General features: G+C 39.6%; 1 protein-coding gene across 3 annotated transcripts in view; it reads left to right on the forward strand.

Moving 5' to 3' along the window:
• CCDC170 (coiled-coil domain containing 170) overlaps positions 1 to 19,657 on the forward strand; it is an 87,774-nt gene that overhangs the window by 6,099 nt on the left and 62,018 nt on the right. The gene's annotated exons all lie outside the window — the stretch shown is intronic.

The raw sequence follows: 19,657 nt of genomic DNA on the forward strand, positions 1-19,657 counted from the left end.
GCACATTTCCCTAAGTCTTTTCTACTTGAGGGTAAATGAAACGGGGAGAGTGGAGTATCCAAAAAGGAAGCCTTGATGGTGAAATTTTGTGAGTGTCTGGAGTAAGCGAAAAAATAAAAAATTTGCTTAGTGAGTCATATGTTGGGTGAGTCACCCATTCAGCAAAGGCTTGTCGAGTCTTAGGCACCAAAGATACGGAAATTCTTTCCTTCAGCAGTTAAAAAAGTAAGGGTTTATTCTAAAGCAGGCTCTGTTTTAGTTGAGGTCCCACTCCTAAACGTTATATTTTAGTGGGGGAATAGATAGTAAAAGGAAACAAATGGATAAACAAGGTAATTTCAAAGTGTGCTAAATGCTTTGAAAAATAATAAAGCAGGGTAGCAGCATCAAGACTGCCTGTGGTGGAGGTGGGTCTGCTTTGGGTAGAGTGGTCTGATGGACTCTCCCCCGAGATGACAACTGCGCTGAGTGGACGGTGATGCTGCGATGCAGTGTTTTCAGATATAACAAAGGCAACTCCCTTAGGGGGAATGAGGGCAGTGTGTTTAAAAAGAGTCCAGTTTGTAGCATGTGCCTTCATTGGGGTATGTCTCATGTTTCCTCATCCTTAGATTCAAGTCAATCGCTTTTGGCATTTATAGTGATTCTGTATGAGAGATGCTCTGTTCTTCTCAGCGCATCATGTCAGGAGCCTCATGTCAGTTCATCTTATTATCGATGTTATGAAAGGCAAAGAAAGGCTGAGAAGCAAATTAAACTGACTAAAAATACCTGACAATACAAGCAACACACTTATAGTCGCTCTAAGGAACGTTAGTGAGATAATCGGTGAATAATGTGGTATCTTTTTAAAGTTTCTTGAATTTGACAGTTGTATGCAACGGAATATCCTTATTTTTAGGAGATACATGCTGATGTATTCAGGGGTGAAAGTCTATGACGTTTGCAAATCACTCAGATGATCCAGCAATCATGACTGTAATGTGCAGAGAGAAAGGAATAAATCAAATGTGACAAACTGTTCTCACCATTGGTGAATCTAAGTGAAGCAGGTCCTTGATTATTCTTGCAACTTTTCTATAAGATTGAAATAAAACTTAAAAAAATTCTGTGCCTGCAGCAAATTGGGTTACTAAGTAGAAGATGCTGTTTCTAAGTATTGAGCTTACAGTATAGTTATTAAATAGTAAATTAAGTAATAAATAAAAATTCGACAAAGGAAGGAGGCATTGTGGCTGGAATAAAGTTATGGTCTCAGAGTAGGGTCTAGAAGGGAAGACAAACAAGCTGTTCGTTACACAGGGTGCTCTACTAGACAAGGGGAGGGATGGGGAGAGGTGCGGGTAGGGGAGGCTTCGCTGAAGTTACTAGGGTGGTGGTAGGGGGACGATGTTGACTTTGAAGTGCCAGCAGGACGTGGGTGATGTTCAGTGACAGTTGGAAACGTGAATCTTTAGCTACAGATGCAGGTTGGGGAGCCATCAGTTACTACAGGTGGTTGAAATCTCTGGAGGGCATCAAGTAGACCACTGAGGGTGTCTCGTATGATGGAGTGAGAACCCCAGAGGATACCAGGCTAAGGAGTGGGTGGAGGAGGAGGAGCTGCAGGAAGGACTGAGAAGGGAAGGTCAGATAAGTCAGAGAAAGGAGAGATGCTTAGGAGAGTGGTGGTATCAGGGGTGAGTCAGGAGAGTTCAGGGAGGGTGTGCTTTGTGTGGCAAATGCCAAAGGGAGGTCATGGCCGATAAGGAGTAAAAGTGTCCCCTGGACTTGGTGGTCGGGGCCATCATCCCCCAGGAAGTAAAGATTCAGCTGAGCTTTGGAAGGTGAGTAGGTGTTCGCCAGGCAAAGGGTAGGTGCTGGGAGTGTTGGATGAGTTTCCTCCACGGCACCAAGCGTGGGTGAAGGCGGTGGGATGGGAAGAAGTGAAGTCCATTCAGGCGACTGGAGAAGCCAGTGTGGCTGGGGCGGCTGGAGGAAACGGTGAGGCGAGGACAGCAGTGGGGGTTGGAGTTGGTAGGGTCGGCAGGGGCAGATTCTGTAGGACTTTATAGGAGTTTGGATTTTGTCCCGAGGGCAAGGGGGAATCCCTGGAGAATTTCAAGCCTTGGGATATACTGGACAGTTCTACATTTTGAAAAGATCACTCTGCCTATAAATGGATTAGAGGCTGGGTGGCGGGGGATGAGGCAGTAAATTTGACGTTGAGGAGACTGGGCAGGCCATTATGGTAACCTCGACTTGGATGGTGGACAAGAGGCCTGAGACTGCATAGTTATTTAGGTGTGAGAATCAACAAGAGAGCTGCATTGAAACTGTGAGGGGGAGAGATTGCAAAGGTTTGTGGTTTGAGGAACTGGGTGGGTATTTGGTGCCATTTCACTGAGATGAGAAAGGACAGGTTGGGGCAAAATAGCATGAGTTCAGTTTTACGCACGTTGGGTGTGAGGGCCTGTCCAGTATCCATGCCACATCCAGGAAGCAGTTAGCTAAGGAGATCCTGAGCCCAAAAGACAGGTTTTGGCTGGGGATCGTCTTATATTTGGGGCATGTCACCATCTAGATGGTTCATGAAATTATGAATAAAGGAAGTCCAGAGAAATAAGAGGTTTTCCAGGGAGGGCATAAGAAGGAATTTTTAAATTAACATTGAAATTTACCATGTAATGGTTGAGGGGAAGCAGACCAGGGAACTGAGAGGCTACGGAGGGAACTCATCTATTTCTTCCTATTATAGGCACCTCATAAGAAAATCATTTGCTCATCAATTTATTCATCTATTGAGCAAACATTTGTTGGCCTAAAAAGAATATTAACCAGGGAGTCAAGAGACTTGGCTGTTTTTTTTTTTTAACTCTGTGTGTGTGTGTGTGTGTGTGTATGATAATTAGGTTTATTTAAATATTTATTTTAATGGAGGTACTGGAGATTGAACCCAGGACCTCATGTATACTAGGAATGCGCTCTACCACTGAGCTGTACCCTCCCCGCTGACTTGGCTCTTATTGACTGAAATGAGCTGATTTTGTTGTCTTGAGCTCATTCTTCACCCTCTCTCTGTCTGGTTTCTGTATATTGTAAGGTTAATTTCCACCCTACATCTTCTAGGAAATATTAATAAATAAATCATAACTTCCAAAATAATTTGAGGAGGCTTAGAACAGAATTATATATAAAACACTAAGTTAGAAGATGTGGTATAAGCCAGCCCTACCATGTGCTAAACGTGAGACCTTGTGAACATGAATTAATCTTTCTAGGCCTCAGTGCCCTCTTTGTGAAAATGGGAATATTACTGCTGATTATGGCTTTTTGATCAAGATAGTGGACTGAGTACCTGCGTACATACGTGTCCTCTGCTTCTCTAAACCCGATTCAAAGAGAAGAAAAAAATAGAAAACAGAATCATTCTCCAATGCTGCTGGGAATAACACCAGATTAAAAAAAAATTTTTTTTAACCATCCTGGAAAATACAAAGGCAGTGGCATCGTGGTGGTAAATAAATGGCACAGGAGAAGGTAGCAGTGGAGGTAGAACATATTTCCCAGAGACCTTGGGAAGGTTCCATGCTTGGAATTGGCAGATGTGGATATGGATTAGGAAGTGGGAAGAAATCAGGCTGATTAATTGATGAACAGAACGTGGACTGGCTGCCTTCGTCCTCGGCGCCCCTCCTCTGCCTGCGCTTTGGACCCACCTGCTCCTACTTCCTGCTTTTCAGCTTGCAGTCTGTGGTGGGTGGGATGTTTGTGTCCTCCCCAAATTCATATGTTGAAGTCCTGACCCCTCAATGTAGCAGGAAGTGGGGCCTTTGGGAGGCACTTAGGTTTAGATGAGGTCACAGAGGTGGGCCCTGCCATGATGGGATTAGTGTCCATATTAGATGTGGAAAGACTAGAACTCTGCCTGCCATGCGAGGACACAGCGAGAAGGTGGCCATCTGCAAGCCAGGAAGAGCGTTCCCACCAGCAACTGACTAGGCTGGCACCCTGATTTTGGACTTCCCAGCCTCCAGAGCTGTGAGGAAGCTGTCTGTTGTCGAAGCCACTCGTCTGGGGGACTTTGCCATAGCAGGCTGAGCTGACTAATAGTCAGCCTGTGCTAAGTTAGCAGAACCACTCATGCGCTCAAAACTCACCCAGCACTGCCCATTTAGGGCAGAGGCCTTACAAACAAATATGAAGTGTTATTATGATGGAACATAATGGACATTGTCTTTAATTGCACAAACTTTCTTCATATGAAAGTTTCTCATGACATACATGCTTAAAGGCTGAAGTGTCTTAAGATGTACCTCAGGGAAGATACTTATCTAGAGAAATATTCTTTCTGCCACTCTAATTTACAGACTCTGAAGCCGTGCTTAGCTGACTTGCTTCTGTTGCTTTTTGCTGATGTGTTGATTGTCTTCAGGTTTTGAGCTAAGATGGAGAGCTCTCTGGTGAGTGACTGAAGTACGAATACATATCTAGTGAGTATAAGGCTTAGAAACGATACAACTTAGGTGGGTAAAAATTTTGTAACATTTTATAACAGCTTAACTTAGTTCAGAAGACATTATTTCCTCTCCTTAGAAGAAAAATACCATTTTGTCAATTCAAGGAAATTTATTACAGTAGTTTCCCTCACTCCCTTTCCCCTTAGGTAAACTAAGTTTTTGCAGGTGGAGTTGGTTATGAGTATCTTGGGGAGCGGTGGTGGGCGGGGAGCACTGGGCTGAACACCATCCTCTGTTTGGCCCCAACTTCCCTCGTGGACTCGGGCAGCCATCTCTGCTGAGGTCCTTGGCTTTGCCCTGGTTCTGAAGGTCCACCCATACTCTCCACTCTTTATTCCCATCCCAGGTCCCTCTTAAGTTCGTTGTCTTATTTGCACCTACCTTTTTGCTTTACTTGGGAAAACAGGACACCAGGATATGCCTGAGAAGTGGGTGCTGGAGGTGGGGCTACCCTCAAGCCGAACTGGTGCAACCCTTAGTCATCGCCGTTGGTTCTGTGCCCAGCAGCTGCGCTGTCTGTGGGGCTGCTGTGAGAGGCTTCCCCTCTAGGACCACATCCTGGGAGCAAGGGCATTAGCTGGCGTTTTCATTCTTCCTTCTATCCCCCATCACTCATTGCAGGTGTTATGTCTTAGGAGGGCTGGCAACATCTAAGCCCTGGTCATGTCTTTCTCCAATTCTCCTTTTCCCATGTATTTGAGCCACACTTTTCTCTGGATCTATTTAGAATCAACAGTTAGAATTTTAGGGAATAGCTGCCAAAACCAGTGATTATGGTTTTGGCCATGTTGATTGTTAAGTGTTTCTTTCTGATAGTAATTAATACATATTTTAAGACCATTTCTAATCTGTGATTTTAAAACCATGCCACTTGGGTGAAGAAGAATGTTTACACTTCTGTTCATAAAGGCAAATGGGCAGGCTGGCATTTACTTATAAGCAAAATTAAAATATTTAGATTTATTCAAGTTTACAAAGCTAGATTTGTTTAAGATTCAGGTGATGCAGCTTTGTTTCACATCATCATGCCCTCAAGACAATTTATTTCTTCTCTAGTCTGGCAACGATATTTGCATGAGTTTTCTTTTTTTTAATTTTTTTGAAGTATAGTCGATTTACAATGTTGTGCTAGTTTCTGGTGTACAGCATAGTGATTCAGTTATACATATATATATAGTCCTTTTCATATTGTTTTTCATTATAGGCTATTACAAGGTATTGAATATAGTTCCCTGTGCTATAAATAGGGCCTTATTTATCTATTTAATATATAGTAGTTAGTATCTACAGTTTTATCCAGTTTATCCCTCCCCACCCTCTTCCCCCCAGTAACCATGTTTATTTTCTGTGTCTGTGAGTCTGTCTGTTTTTGTAACCTTGTGTAATAACCTGGTATCAACCTCAAAATCATACTTTTTTGAAAATACAGAGTGTTATGGTTACTTTTATGTGTCATTTTGGCTAGGCTAAGGTATTTTATTTTTATTGAGGTGTAGTCAGTTTACAATGTTGTGTCAATTTCTGGTATACAGCACAATGCTTTAGTCATACATGAATATACATATAAAGGCTAAGATATGTGGCCAAATACCAATCTCGTTTTCACTGTTGAAGGTATTCTTTAGGTGAGATTAAAATTAGATCGGTAGATTTGAGTAAGGCAGATTACTCTTCATAGTGTGGGTGGGCCTTGCCCAGTCAGTTGAAGGCCTGAGAAAAAAAGACCACAAGGAAGAGGGAATTCTGATTCCAAACTATCTTTGGACTCAAGCAGCAACATCAGCTCTTCCCTGGGTCTCCAGCCTGGCAGCTTGCAGTGCAGATTTCAGACTTGTCAGTGCCCACAATCATGTGAGCCAATTCCTTTAAGATAAATCTCTCTCTCTCTGTATATGTACACATTCTATTGGCTCTGTTTCTCTGGGGAACCCTGACTAATACACAGGATAACTTCACTGCATCCTTCCATGCTAGAGGAGTTTGTTAGAACAAATGGGTTTGTGGTCCACCACAAAGGACAGTGCAGCCAGGCCTGTGGGTGCTTCACACACAGCACAAAGGTTAATAATGAACAGCAGAAAACCGGGGAGAGAGTGTTGTTTTTACTGCCTGATTTGCTAGAGAGACACGGCTGATCGATCCATCAGTGCCACTGGGGACCACCATATTTTAAGGGACCCATGAGAATGTTTTAATTTCTTCTAAAATCAAGAGAGAGAGGGAAAAAAAGCTTTTAAGTTGAAAAAAATATTTTAATACACAATATTTTGATATGTTCCTCTTTATACCAATCAGTTATAAAATATAATTTTAATAGCTTTATGGAGGAAAGAGACCATGAAGGTATAAGTACATGTGACCCACAAAAGTTATAATGTGGCCCAGTAGCGAGATGAAACTGTGTGTAGAAACATTGTATAGAAAGCATTGATAAGCAACGGAAGATATGTTACTAAGAGGTAAGTAAGAGAAATTTTTGTCTCCAGTTATATTGGGATATGATTGACCTACAGCACTGTGTACGTATAAGGGGTACAGCAGAATGACTTGAGATAAATATATTGTGAAGTAATTACCACAGTAAGTGTAGTTAAATTAACATCCATCATCTCTTGTAGATACAAAAAAAAAAAAAAAGAAAGAAAAGAAAAAAGTTTTTTCTTTGTGATGAGAACTTCTAGGAGTTTCAAATATATCATATAGCAAGCAGCTTTAACTGTAGTCCTTGTGGTGTACATGACGTCCCCAGGACTTATATATCTTATAACTGGAAGTTTGTGCTTTTTGGCAATCTTCACTCAACTGTCCTACCCCTCACACCCCCCACCCTCCTCTGGTAACTGTAAAGCTAATCTCTTTTTCTATGAGTTTTTGTTCGTTTTGGTTTCCACATATGAGATCATATGGTATTTGTCTTTCTCTGTCTGACTTATTTCACTTTTCATAATGACTCAAGGTCCATTTGTGTTGCTGCAAATGGCAGGATTTTCTTCTTTTTTTTTAAATGGCTGGGTAGTATTCCATTGTATAGATATAGACAGATATAAATATGTCACATTTTCATCCTTATCCATTCCTCCATTGATGGACATTTAGGTTGTTTCCATGTCTTGGCTGTTTTAAATAACGCTGCAGAAAAATTTATCTTAAAATTGCTTGCTCCTTCTCCTGTGGGTTGACCTAAAATGATGAGTATTGAAATGAAGTCCAACAAGACTTAAGTCTCCCTATGGCACTTTTATGGCGTTAGAGAATTGTTCTTTTGGAAGATGGGTTAAACTATATTTCAGTTCCATCCTAAGAGAAATGTTCCTGAGGAACCGATTGAATGGACAACTTAATGACGTTTGAAGCACACCATTCAGCGTAGGCATTAACTTACTGCATCCAGGAAATATTTTCACTTTAAAATAATTTATCAAGTGTTTTACAATAGATGGAGTGGAAACAATCCCATTTGGGAAGAGTTTTAGAATCATTTGTATGTGAATATGTACATGTATATTCACGATACCAGTGAAGAAAATGTCCTATCTAGTTGTCAACAGAGTTTTGTTTCCACTGTTCACTCACAGAAGCTATTCCATATGCGACAACGTTCCCAAATCTGCATTCATTATGAGCCTTGACAGATACACCCAATACCTCCCACAGAGATACATCCAATAAAGTGCTGAAAAATTGCTAGTCACTTAAAATAGGACCTGAAATTAATTAACTTGCCTGTGACTTTCTCAACTACGAAGTTATCTTGGTAATGTGAACAGATTAAAAAAAAAGAATTTTGTATTAAATGAAAATGTAAGCTTCCAAATTGACTAGACCTGACCTGTACAACATTTATGAAGTTGTAGAGGGGATCTTCCAAAATGTGGTTGGAAAGAGGTTTATGAATTTATTAAAGTTAAACTTTGTGAACTTAGTATTACTTATGGAAATGCAACTCTTTATTACAACAGCCAGACTTGTCTTGCAGACAGCAATATTGAATGAAAGTCAGAAAAGAGTACAATTTAGGGAGAAATGATTATGTGTATGTGTGTGTGTGTGTGCGTGTATGACAATAACATAGTAACCAACAATAGGGGCTTTGGAGTCAGATAGACTTTGGTTTGAATTCTGGCCGTTCCATTTCATTCACTCCTTCATTCATTCTATGATCTTTACTGATACCAAGTCAGTGGGGACACAGTGGTGAACAAAACAGGCATTTTCCTGCCTCTGTGGACCTCAGAGTCTGGTGGGGGGCATAGATATTAAATAAATAATCATATAAATAAATAATAGTTGATTTGATGATAACATGAAGGATAGGCATTGGGTGACATGAATGAGAGTGTTTAGATTTAGGCTCAGGGAACATTGACTTAAGGACTGAAAACAGGTCACAGTGGCTGGTAGAGTGAGCCAGAGTGAGAGGTTGGAGTTGAGGGAGGAGAGGGGAGGAGAGGAGGGGTGGGGAAGACAGGGGAAAGGAGAAAAGGGGAGGGGAACAGAAGAGCCAGAAACCTCAGAAGTGAGATTTGGATCAAATAACTTGTCATCTTTGAACCTAAATTTCCTTTTTGTACAATATGGACAGTAGTAACAGTTTCACATGGCTGCACTCTTGATTAATTGACATTGTATTTGAATCTGTGCTTAATACAGACCTAGCATAATACATATTTACCGCCTGGTGGCTATAAATAATAATAATGCCATCATGTAGTTTGCATTCTGGTGAGGTAATAATATCCATGTCAAGAATGGAAATAAGCAGAGATGCTAATAGCTGTTTAAAGAGCTTCAGAGAAAAATCCCACATTTATGCTAATTTTAGAAATGATTTTTTTATATTATAGTCACAACTAAAGGAAAAGGCGAGACTAAACATCTTAGTGTTTTCTGATTAACAAGCAAATGTGAGTGACATGTATCAGCGAGGTTACAGAATAAAGATACTGACGTTAAGGAGTGTGGATTAAGGTAATTTCCCATAACATACATCTAGCATGTAAAACTTTAAGATTAAGATCAGCTGTTACACAGGGAGTGACAATAAGCTTCTAAAGACAGGCTGAGTTAAAGAAACAATTGCAAACTTATTAGCCAAGATATTTTCGTAACAAGATACAGAAAAATTACAAATTAGATAGGAAGGGACAAAGATTAAGAGTTGTAATTTTGGTTCCTTCAAGGTAAGTATTTTTTAGGTGTTTTAAACTTTTATCCTTATTTAACAAGATGTGGATGAATAATTCATAGCCTTTCCTCCCCAGCGCACCTTGGTCAACTCTCTCCTCTCCCTCCCAGCTTCTTCTGATGCTCATCTCTCTGTTCTAGGTTGATCTTTGGCCAGGGCTGATTTAAAAAATATGAAGCCTGTTATTTTCTGTTTTTACAAGAGGTGAGTAAAATTCCACCTCTGCCTGTTCCATTGGCACCGTTGTTTAGCAATAGGAAAGTATTGAAATTCAATAAATAGGTTCAGCTAGGTATTTTGATCTTTGCTATGCTAATCCTAGTGATGTGAACAGAGGGGAAGAAGCCTCTCCATTCTGTTTGTCCATCTACTCATCCATCTGTCCATCTGTCATCCATCCATCTTCCATCCATTCATCATTTATTCAGCAAACAGTGAATGTATATATCCACTCAACAGACATTTACGGAAGTGTCCATCATATGCTAGAACATGTGCTTGGTGCTCGGGATACAAATATAGTTGATTTCTAGGTTCTGCTCTCAAACCCACAGCCTTGTAGCTGAATCACTTACTCATCTGTTAATATTCAAATGCATTTCATGAGTGTACCAGGCAGTGTAGACACTGGAGATACATTGCTGAGAAACAGACATAGGGCTGGCCCTCATGGAGCTTACATTCTAGTGGCAGACACAAAATTAGTGTAGAAGGTGAGGGCTGTGCTCCCCAGAGTGGGCTTGTGGTTGCAGGAGGTGTGCAAAATGATTTATGAGAGTTTCAGAAAGAAAATATTTGCATTATGATTTTAATTTCACCTGAATGTATATTTTTGTGTACATTTGGTAATATGCCTAATATGTATAGTTGTATATCATTTATACATAGATTAATATTCAACCTTATTCTATAAGTTCATACTGATTGGTTGCATAAGCAAAAACTATTCATAGACCCCCTGGTAGAAGCGTGGATTTAGGATCAGGTAGGTTGTGGGTTTGAAGTCAGGTGCTATCACTTGCTATCTGTTGAGCACGGCTGAGCGAGAAGGAGTAAGAATTGCTGAAAGGATTGAGTGTAATCGTGTTAGTACAGTGTTTATGTATATCAGATCCTTAAAAAAAGATAACTATTGTCACTATGTTATTATTGATGTAATAAATATTAAAATGCAGGTATCTTTTGGGGGAGTAATAAAGTTTGTTTATTTATTACTTATTATTAATGATAATTTTTTTAATGGAGTTACTGGGGATTGAACCGAGGACCTTGTGCATACTAAACACATACTCTACCACTGAGCTACACCCTCTTGCCCACAAATGCAGGCATCTTTAAAATGATAGAGAAATATTGAGAAGGGACTGATTAAGTAGTGACTCTTAGTATCATAACTCATAATAAAGTATTGGTGGGAATGTAAATTACTGCTAACTTCTTGTGCAGTATGTATCAAAATCCTTGAAATTTTTATTCACTTTGGCCCAGTTGATTCCCTTCGAGGAATTTATCCTAAGGACACAATGAGAAATTCTAACAGATTTATAGTAGTGACAGATAGGAAAAAGAACTAAAGTTAAATTACAGCTTTATGATGGAATATTGTACATCTCTTAACTTTTCAAAAGAAGTCTTGAAACACCTTCTTAGCGTAGTGGGCAGCATGTCAGTCTCATAAAGAATGCTTGGGGAAATGTTAATATTTAGTGAATAGGATACAAAATTACAGTTATAATGTGACTCCAATTATGTTTGTTTAAAAGTGCACAATATATGTATAGAAAAGTATGATAAAGACATGCATGAAAAGTTATCAGTATTGTCTCTGTTTGGTAAGAATGTGGGTGAGATTCATCTTTGTTCACTGATTTGAGTGATCAGCGAATTATTAACCAAAACAGATAAAACAAGATGAGGATGAGGGCAGGAGTGGTAATTGGGGTAAAAAATTCTGCCTGGGCATCCGAGGAAGGCTTCACAGGGAAGCCAATTTGAACTCTTGAATTGGGCCCAGGCTTTTGTCAAGTGGAGAAAGAGGCAGGGGAGGAGGTGGAAGAACCCAGGCATGGAACCGTTATGAAAGGTACATGGCATATTTAGACAAATCTAAATTTTCCCATGTGACTGAAGGTTAGGCTAGATATTGAGCACGGGGGTAGAAACACTGGTGATGGGCATTTGGCTGACTGAGAGGTGATTTGCATACTTTCAAGAGATTATCCCTTACCGTGTTTAAGGTGGGCAGCTTTTGGAGGTAGGGAGGGACCTGCTCAGGTGTACATTTCGTCATGTCTACTCTGGCAGTGAGATGGTCAGATCGGGAGAGGAAAGGAAGGGAGGAGAGTGAGGAGGCAGTTGCATCAGTCTATATTTTTTTCTGGATGGAGCTTTGGCCGAGCTGTTTTCACTCCTAATGCTGACATGCCTTAACATGATTACATCAGCTTAGACTATATGACATTTGAGAGCTTGGTAAGTTGGAGTTAGATCTCTGAGGCCGCAACACTCACCTAACAGGACATATTTCACTGGTCCCAGCGGCAAGCTGGATACAGATGATGAGGAATGCAGTGTTAATACAAGAGGTCTCAGGAATGTGTTTCTGATATTAACTAAATTAATGCTGTCAAATGACATTCAGAGGATTGGCTGAAGAAGTTACGTTCATTCATTCTATGCTCTACTTCAAATTATCCCTGAAAAGTCAGAAACCGAAGAGAGGCGCCTATTTAGAATCCATTGTTTGAACTCTGCTGTAGAAGTACTTTTACTGAGCAAAGGCTTGGCGTTATGCCGTTGGATTGTTCTGTGAGTTTTAAAATTTGTCGTGATTTCCTGTAGTGAATAGGTGTGCTGTTACTGAGCAACTCGTTTGCTTTACCTTGTGGTCCCAGTAGATCGTGTGACTCACGTTGATCTGTGTGAAAGAGCCAAGTCAAACTGGTCCACGCCTAACAAGTGCGCGGCATCAGCGGCTCATACAGGACGTGCGCTTCCTCTTATTCGTTCCCTCTTTCCATCTTTGCTGCCATTTGTTTACTTCCTTTTTGGTTTTTCCTGTTTGACATTGGATAAGAAATAAACTTGGAACTTTGGATAGGAGTTAAAGTCATCCTCTAAGATCTAGACCTTTGGTAAACTGTAAAGATTACAGGAAACATTAGTGGGGTAGAAACGAGCTTTGAAGATCCTGCTGTGGTATGGAAGAAGCTATTCGGTGATTGGGAAGTATGTTCCAGAACATGCACAGAGTCAAAGACAAGACGGTTTTCCTCCTGTCAGAGCTTATGGTTATGTGATCCATCCATGATTTCCAGTTTGTTAATGCTCTGGGGATGGACAGGCTGCAGTGGGTCTTAGGGGGAGAATCTGTGTGTTTCCTAAACATCATTGCTGGGGCCGGCGCCTGTTGGGGAGCGGGGCGCAGTAGTAGTCAGCCAGCTCCAGATGGTACTTGGTATAGCAGATGAGAGCAGGATGAGACTGTGGAATGAAACAGATGGGAGGGCTAGGATTAATTAATTAAGAGAGCATCCATCCATCCATCCATTCACTTATTCTGCAGATAATTATTGAGCGTTTACATTGTGAGATTCTGAGTAGATGCTAAATAGGACTCAGTGGACATCACAGTCTTTTGAGGGAGGGAGACAGTAAACACGTAATTACACGTATCATGCATTCCTTACCCTTGTGTAAGTGCTGTGGAGGAGAGGCACATGTTTCTATGAGAGGATAGTGGAGAGATAGAGGTGTGGTCAGGTGGGAATTTTGATTGGTCATATCCTTCAGAAAATTAGGCAGAGGGAAAAATGGATTGGGAAGACCTTTTTATTTTTTTCATTAAAGTATAGTTGATTTACAATGTTGTGTTAGTTTCTGGTGTACAGCTTAGAGGTTCAGTTATATATATATATATATATATATATATATATATATATATATATATATATATATTCTTTTTCATTGTAGGTTATTGCAAGATGTTGACTGTAGTCCCCTGTGCTATACAGTAGGAACTTGCTGTTTATCTGTTTTGTATGTAGTAGTTTGTATCTGCTGATCTCAAACTCCTAAATTACCCCTCCGCTCCCCACATTTCCCCTTTGGTAACCATAAGTTTGTTTTGTATGCCTGTGAGTTTCTTTCTGTTTTGTAAATAAGTACATTTGTGTCATTCTTTTTTTTTTAGATTCTACATATAACTGATATCACATATTTGTCTTTCTCTGTCTGACTTATTTCACTTAGTATGACGATCTCCAGGTCCATCCATGTTGCTGCAAATTGCATTCTTTCATTCTTTTTTATGGCTGAATAGTAGTCCATTGTGTATACACCACAAATTTCTTTATCCAGTTATCTGTCGATGGATATTTAGGTTGCTTCCATGTCTTGGATATTGTAAATAGTGCTGCTCTGAACATTGGGGTGTATGTATCTTTTTCAAATTAGAGATCCCTCTGGATATGTGCCCAGGAGTGAAATTGGTGGATCATATAGTAAGTCTATTTTTAGTTTTCTAAGGAATCTCCATACTGTTTTCCATAATGGCTGCACCAATTTACATTCCCACTAACAATATAAGAGGGTTCCCTTTTCTCCACAGCCTCTCCAGCATTGATCGTTTGTGGACTTTTTAAGTATGGCCATTCTGACTGGTGTGAAGTGATACCTCATTGTAGTTTTGATTTGCATTTCCCTGATAATTAGTGATGTTGAGCATCTTTTCATGAGTCTGTTGGCCATCTGTATGTCTTCTTTGGAGAAATATCTATTTAGATCTTGGGAAGTGAATATGAGATGAGTGAGAGGATTACTATTTAAGATGAATACACTGTCCGTTAGCTGATTTTCTTGTTGATCTCTGACCCCTCTTTTGATCTTCCCCAGCTGCTTCCTCCTAAGCTCTTAATTAGGAATGATGTAATGCAGGTCTTGGGGAGGAGAGAGGGTGAGATTATGGGTTCTATCTTTAAAAAGGAAGGGCTTCCCAAACAGGAGTCTGCCCACTTCAGTCTGTCCTCTAGAGTGTGCTGAGGACATCCTTAACCTCTTAATGAGTAATGAGAGTTGCTAAGCACTGCAGTTTAGAATTTGAAATCCACCTTTAACCTAATTTATTCTGGACACAAGGGAGAGAAAAATTAATTCTAAAAACTTAATTGAGGATCTTGCTTTGTTGCCTTGCCAGGATTCTTATTGGAAGGTTAAAAATTATTTGATTTCTTTCCAAAATGAAACCTGGAGAGATTACATATTGCTAACATTTCCCACCGTCTTCTCATTTTTTACAAAATGGTCCTCTGGGGAGGCTTTGCCAGGAGTGTGTAAGCTGGACGTCATGGGTTCCTTTTAACAGAAGACAGGCTACTAGAAATGATAAAGCAGCATCATTTTTATTGAGTTTTCTTTGGGCAGAGCTAAGGGTCACCTTGGAGGAGAAAGAAGGGATTTAGTGCAACATAGGTGGTATTTAGGTTCTTTTCTCTGTCTGTCTTGTCTTTTGTTATTTGGAGATCTTTTTACAGTTAACAAAAAGCTTAAAAATCATTGAACTCTTGTTTTAATCCTCGAAGATATTCTTTTGGCTGTAATATTGTGTTGTTCCATTCAGTTTTGCGGTGAACTTCCTTTCCCAAATGCAGTCAAAGCCTCGCTGTTGCACAAGAAATGCATTCCAAGTATTGCTGGAAGCTCAGTGATTATTTCTACTTATGCTGCCTTGCACATGCTGAGGTTCAAGTTCAGGGTCTCAGCCAGAAAGGAATTCACATAGTATTCATTTTCTTAAGTCTGAAGATTAGGATGTTGAAAATTCTGGAACACTGGACTCTTGAAACATGTTTTCAGTTGTCTTTTATTAATTAATTAAGAAATTGATTTTCCTGTTACAACTAGAGTCACTTTCCCTTTAAAAATTAGAACATTACAAATGAAGCTATAGTTCCCTTTGTCAGTCACCTCTAGTCCTGCTCCCCTTCCCCCATTTCCAGAGGTAATTATTAAATAAGTTTAGCAAGTATCCTCCAGACGGCTAAAAAATATTTTGTATTCATACTTATACCTAAAGAAAATATGTCACCTTGTTTAACATGTATTTTTTAAACGTAAATGGTATCATACTACTAGTGTTGTTCTCTAACTTACTTTATTTGAAAAACAGTATGTTTTTGAGGTCTATCCGTGCTGCTCTAAATAGATTCAGTTCAGTTAACTCTTTTCTAGGCTCCCATATTATGGGTGTATTATTGTTGACCAGTTCCTGTATTGATGATGGACACTATGAACCATGAACATTCACGTAGACTTTTAGGCGTAAAATTGTGGGTCATGGGTTAGGTGTCCAACTGCCTCCCGCAGTGTCAGGAACATTTTATATGCCCATTCATTAAACATACTTTGTTTTTTAATTTTTTATTTGTGTATATATATATATTTATTGACGTATAGTCAGTTTACAATGTTGTGTCAATTTCTGGTGTACCGAATAATGCTTCAGTCATACATGAACATGCATATATTTGTTTTCATATTCTTTTTCACCATAAGTTACTGCAAGATATTGAATATAGTTCCCTGTGCTATACAGGATGAACTTGTTTATCTATTTTATATATAGTAGTTAGTATCTGCAAATCTTGTACTCCAACTTATCCCTTCCCAGTCCCTTCCCCCGCTGATAACCATAAGTTTGTTTTCCATGCCTGTGAGTCTGTTTCTGTTTTGTAAATAAGTTTGTTTGTCTTTTTTTTCAGATTCCACATATAAGTGATATCATATGATATTTTTCTTTCTCTTTCTGGCTTACTTCACTTAGAATGACATTCTCGAGGTCCATCCATGTTGCTGCAAATGGCATTATTTTATTCTTTTTTATGGCTGAGTGGTATTCCATTATATAAATATACCATAACTTGTTTATCCAGTCATCTGTTGATGTACATTCAGGTGGTTTCCATGTCTTAGCTATTGTAAATAGTGATTCTATGAACACTGGGGTGCATGTATCCTTCTGAATTAGAGTTCCCTCCAGATATATGCCCAAGAGTGGGATTGCTGGATCGTATTGTAAGTCTATTTTTAGTCTTTTGAGGAATCTCCCATTAAACATACTTTAATCTTAACTTTTAAATTTTTAATAGCACAGAATTTTAAATAGCACAGAAAAGCCATCATTGCTTCCAGATCTACTACCAGTTGTTTGCTATTTGGCAAAAGAATTTCCTTTTTAGATCTTAATTGCTTCATTTTCAGGTAAGGGAATAAGAACAGTCCCTACTCGCAGGGCTGTTGTGAAGACTGAATGGGAATAGTTCCTGATTCAGTGACTATTAGTTTTGATCATATATGTGTGTGTGTGTGTGTGTGTGTGTATAGAAGATACATATCTAATAAATATTAGTGTTACATCAGGATTAGTACTTAAAGCAAACCCTCAAAAGGTTTGGCATCTAAGTTTTTTCTAACTTAGATGCCAAACTAACTTTCATCCATGAAGGTGAAGGACTGCAGTCCTTTTATTTCTTTAAATTTTTTCATCTGTGATGGAGTTACTGGGAATTGAACCCAGGACTTTGTGCATGCTAAGCATGTGCTCTACCATTGAGCTATACCTCCCCCTGACCCAGTTTCTTTTAGCAGAGCCATAGTATGAAGAACATTTTGGGATGCTGTATTCTTCTCAATAGGGATACTGTCTTAGAAGGGTTTTTAAGTGACACCCAAGGGAAAAGGAGTGAGAACTATGTAAAAGTAATAGACAGTTTTTTCACAAAACTTGATTTAATTTAGAAATGTCTTCCTTCAAAATTCTTCCCACAACCACTAAGATGTAGACACTCAGATTTATTTCCTGAATTCCACGCCCATCACACTGTCCCCCGAGGGCGCTAGTGAGCCCCGGAAACCAAATGCAGATATAAGAAGGAAAAGCAGGAGGGCCAAGAAAGTGCTTCAAAGTCCGGAGGAGAACTGATGAGTGGTCTAAATTGACTGGAGCATTGGTCGGAGAAATACAATTTGCAAGACTTAACTTACTATGCAGTGTAAATTAGGGAAGCAACTGGACTTGGTGGGAAGAAGTCAGAGAGTAGGGGAGAGAGTCTTAGGAGAGATAGTTCACTCGGGCAGCACTGGAGGCTTGAAGAGAGAGGAAGAGAGAGAGGGAAGGGGGAGGGACTAAAGGAAACATTCCATCTGGGGCCTCGGTGACACAGTTATGCGCTGCAGTGTGGAATAATGCTGGAACAAAGAAGGGGGACTGGTTACGGGGCAGAGAGATAGGAGTGGATTTATGCGCTTTCGTGTGTCAGAGGTAGGCTGTGATTTTCTTCTCTCTCTCTTTTTTTGTCCATGGGAAATTAAGACAACGAAGTACCACAGAAGCAAGACTGGCCCAAGACATTGTCCCCAGGTCAGATAATTGGGCACATTGTGTACTAAATTATGACTAAGCTTATCTCTTCTTTATGCCTTTGAGCTTTGAAACCATCCTTTATTCTGAAAAGCCTATGAGCCTATGAGGCAATTTCAATCATTATCATAATATCAGTAGCAGAATCAAATCATACGTAGTTGGCTTTCTAAAATTAATGTAAAATTGCTTCATAGGTTGGCTGAGAGAGACCTGATAACTTAAAAGTGTCCGCATGTGGGGACAAATGGATGAGTTTCTAATCTTGCCATTTTGAATAGGAGAAAATTAGTTTTTTTTTTAAGTGAAGATTGTTTAATATTTATAGAAAAAGTTGAAGAATTTTCCAAAAATTTTGCTAACTTCAGGGGGGCTTAATCAAAAGCAAAATCCTGAAGTGTCTTCTCTTAAACATACTCAAATCCCTGTGCTGCTAGGGCCATTTCTTTGTCCTTATGTTTTCCATAAAGATACCGCACGGCAGGGTTTTTGATTTTTGTCTGTTCTCGTCCTTATTCCTTTTTTTGCATTTAAGTAGTTGGGGGAGATATTTACTCTGATTATGAAATTAATGTATCGTCCCTGTAAAGGACTTGGAAAATATAAAAACATATAGCAAAGAAGAAAATGAAATGTGGTCCCATAACTAAAAGGTAACCACAGTTGACATATCTTTCTAGTAGTTTTCTGCAAGTTATATTTAACTATACAAATCATGCATAAATACATCCTTCTTGAAAAAAAACAAAACCATTTCCCTCCCCAGCTCCAGAACTGTTGTCAGCCCCAGAGGTGAGGACTGTTAATGAAGGTGATGTGTGTTCTTTCAGACCGTTTTCTCTTTTTCTTCACAAAATATATTTATAGGAAAGACATAGTATTTTCCCTCCATGTTTTTGTTGTTGTTTTTTTGAAGGGAAGGTATTAAGCTTATTTATTTATTTATTTATTTATTTATTTATTTATTTATTTATTTTTATTTAGAGGCTGAGAGCTGTTCCCTTGTGGATGGAGCAAGGGCTCTTCAGGTACCACCACTGTCTCTGGTCTCAAGCATCGATCTAAGTCACTATCAAGACCCCAAGATAGGCTATGAGACTGAGAGTACATGGCACAGTGAATAATTATGAGGGAGATAGCCCTTTACACTTAAATCACATGATCTCTCTGATAAACACATGAAACCCTTTGCTCTATGGACCAGAGATGAGTTGGTAATCTTTGTAGTCTGGAAACAGAATGATGAGCTGCCTCCTGGTTAACCTTCTTCTGCTGGTTCTTTGTTGACTCTGTCTGTTCTGGTCAGAGGTCACATAGCACTGGAGTTGGGCAGAAGGAAACTGTCCAAGATGGCAAAGGCCAACTAGTAAATGCCAAACCCTACCACCATCCTCGGGGAACCTGTCATTCATTCCCTGGCTGCCCCCTGTCTCCCTTAGAATTTTGAGAATGAGAATGAAATGATCTGAACCAAACTCTTCTCTGAGCAGCATTTAAAACATATCTGGACTGAAAAGAATGCTTCTGTTCTTAATCTTGCTTTGCACAGCTGCACGG

This window comes from Vicugna pacos, chromosome 8 (assembly GCF_048564905.1).
Source record: "Vicugna pacos chromosome 8, VicPac4, whole genome shotgun sequence".
Classification (NCBI taxonomy): domain Eukaryota; kingdom Metazoa; phylum Chordata; class Mammalia; order Artiodactyla; family Camelidae; genus Vicugna; species Vicugna pacos.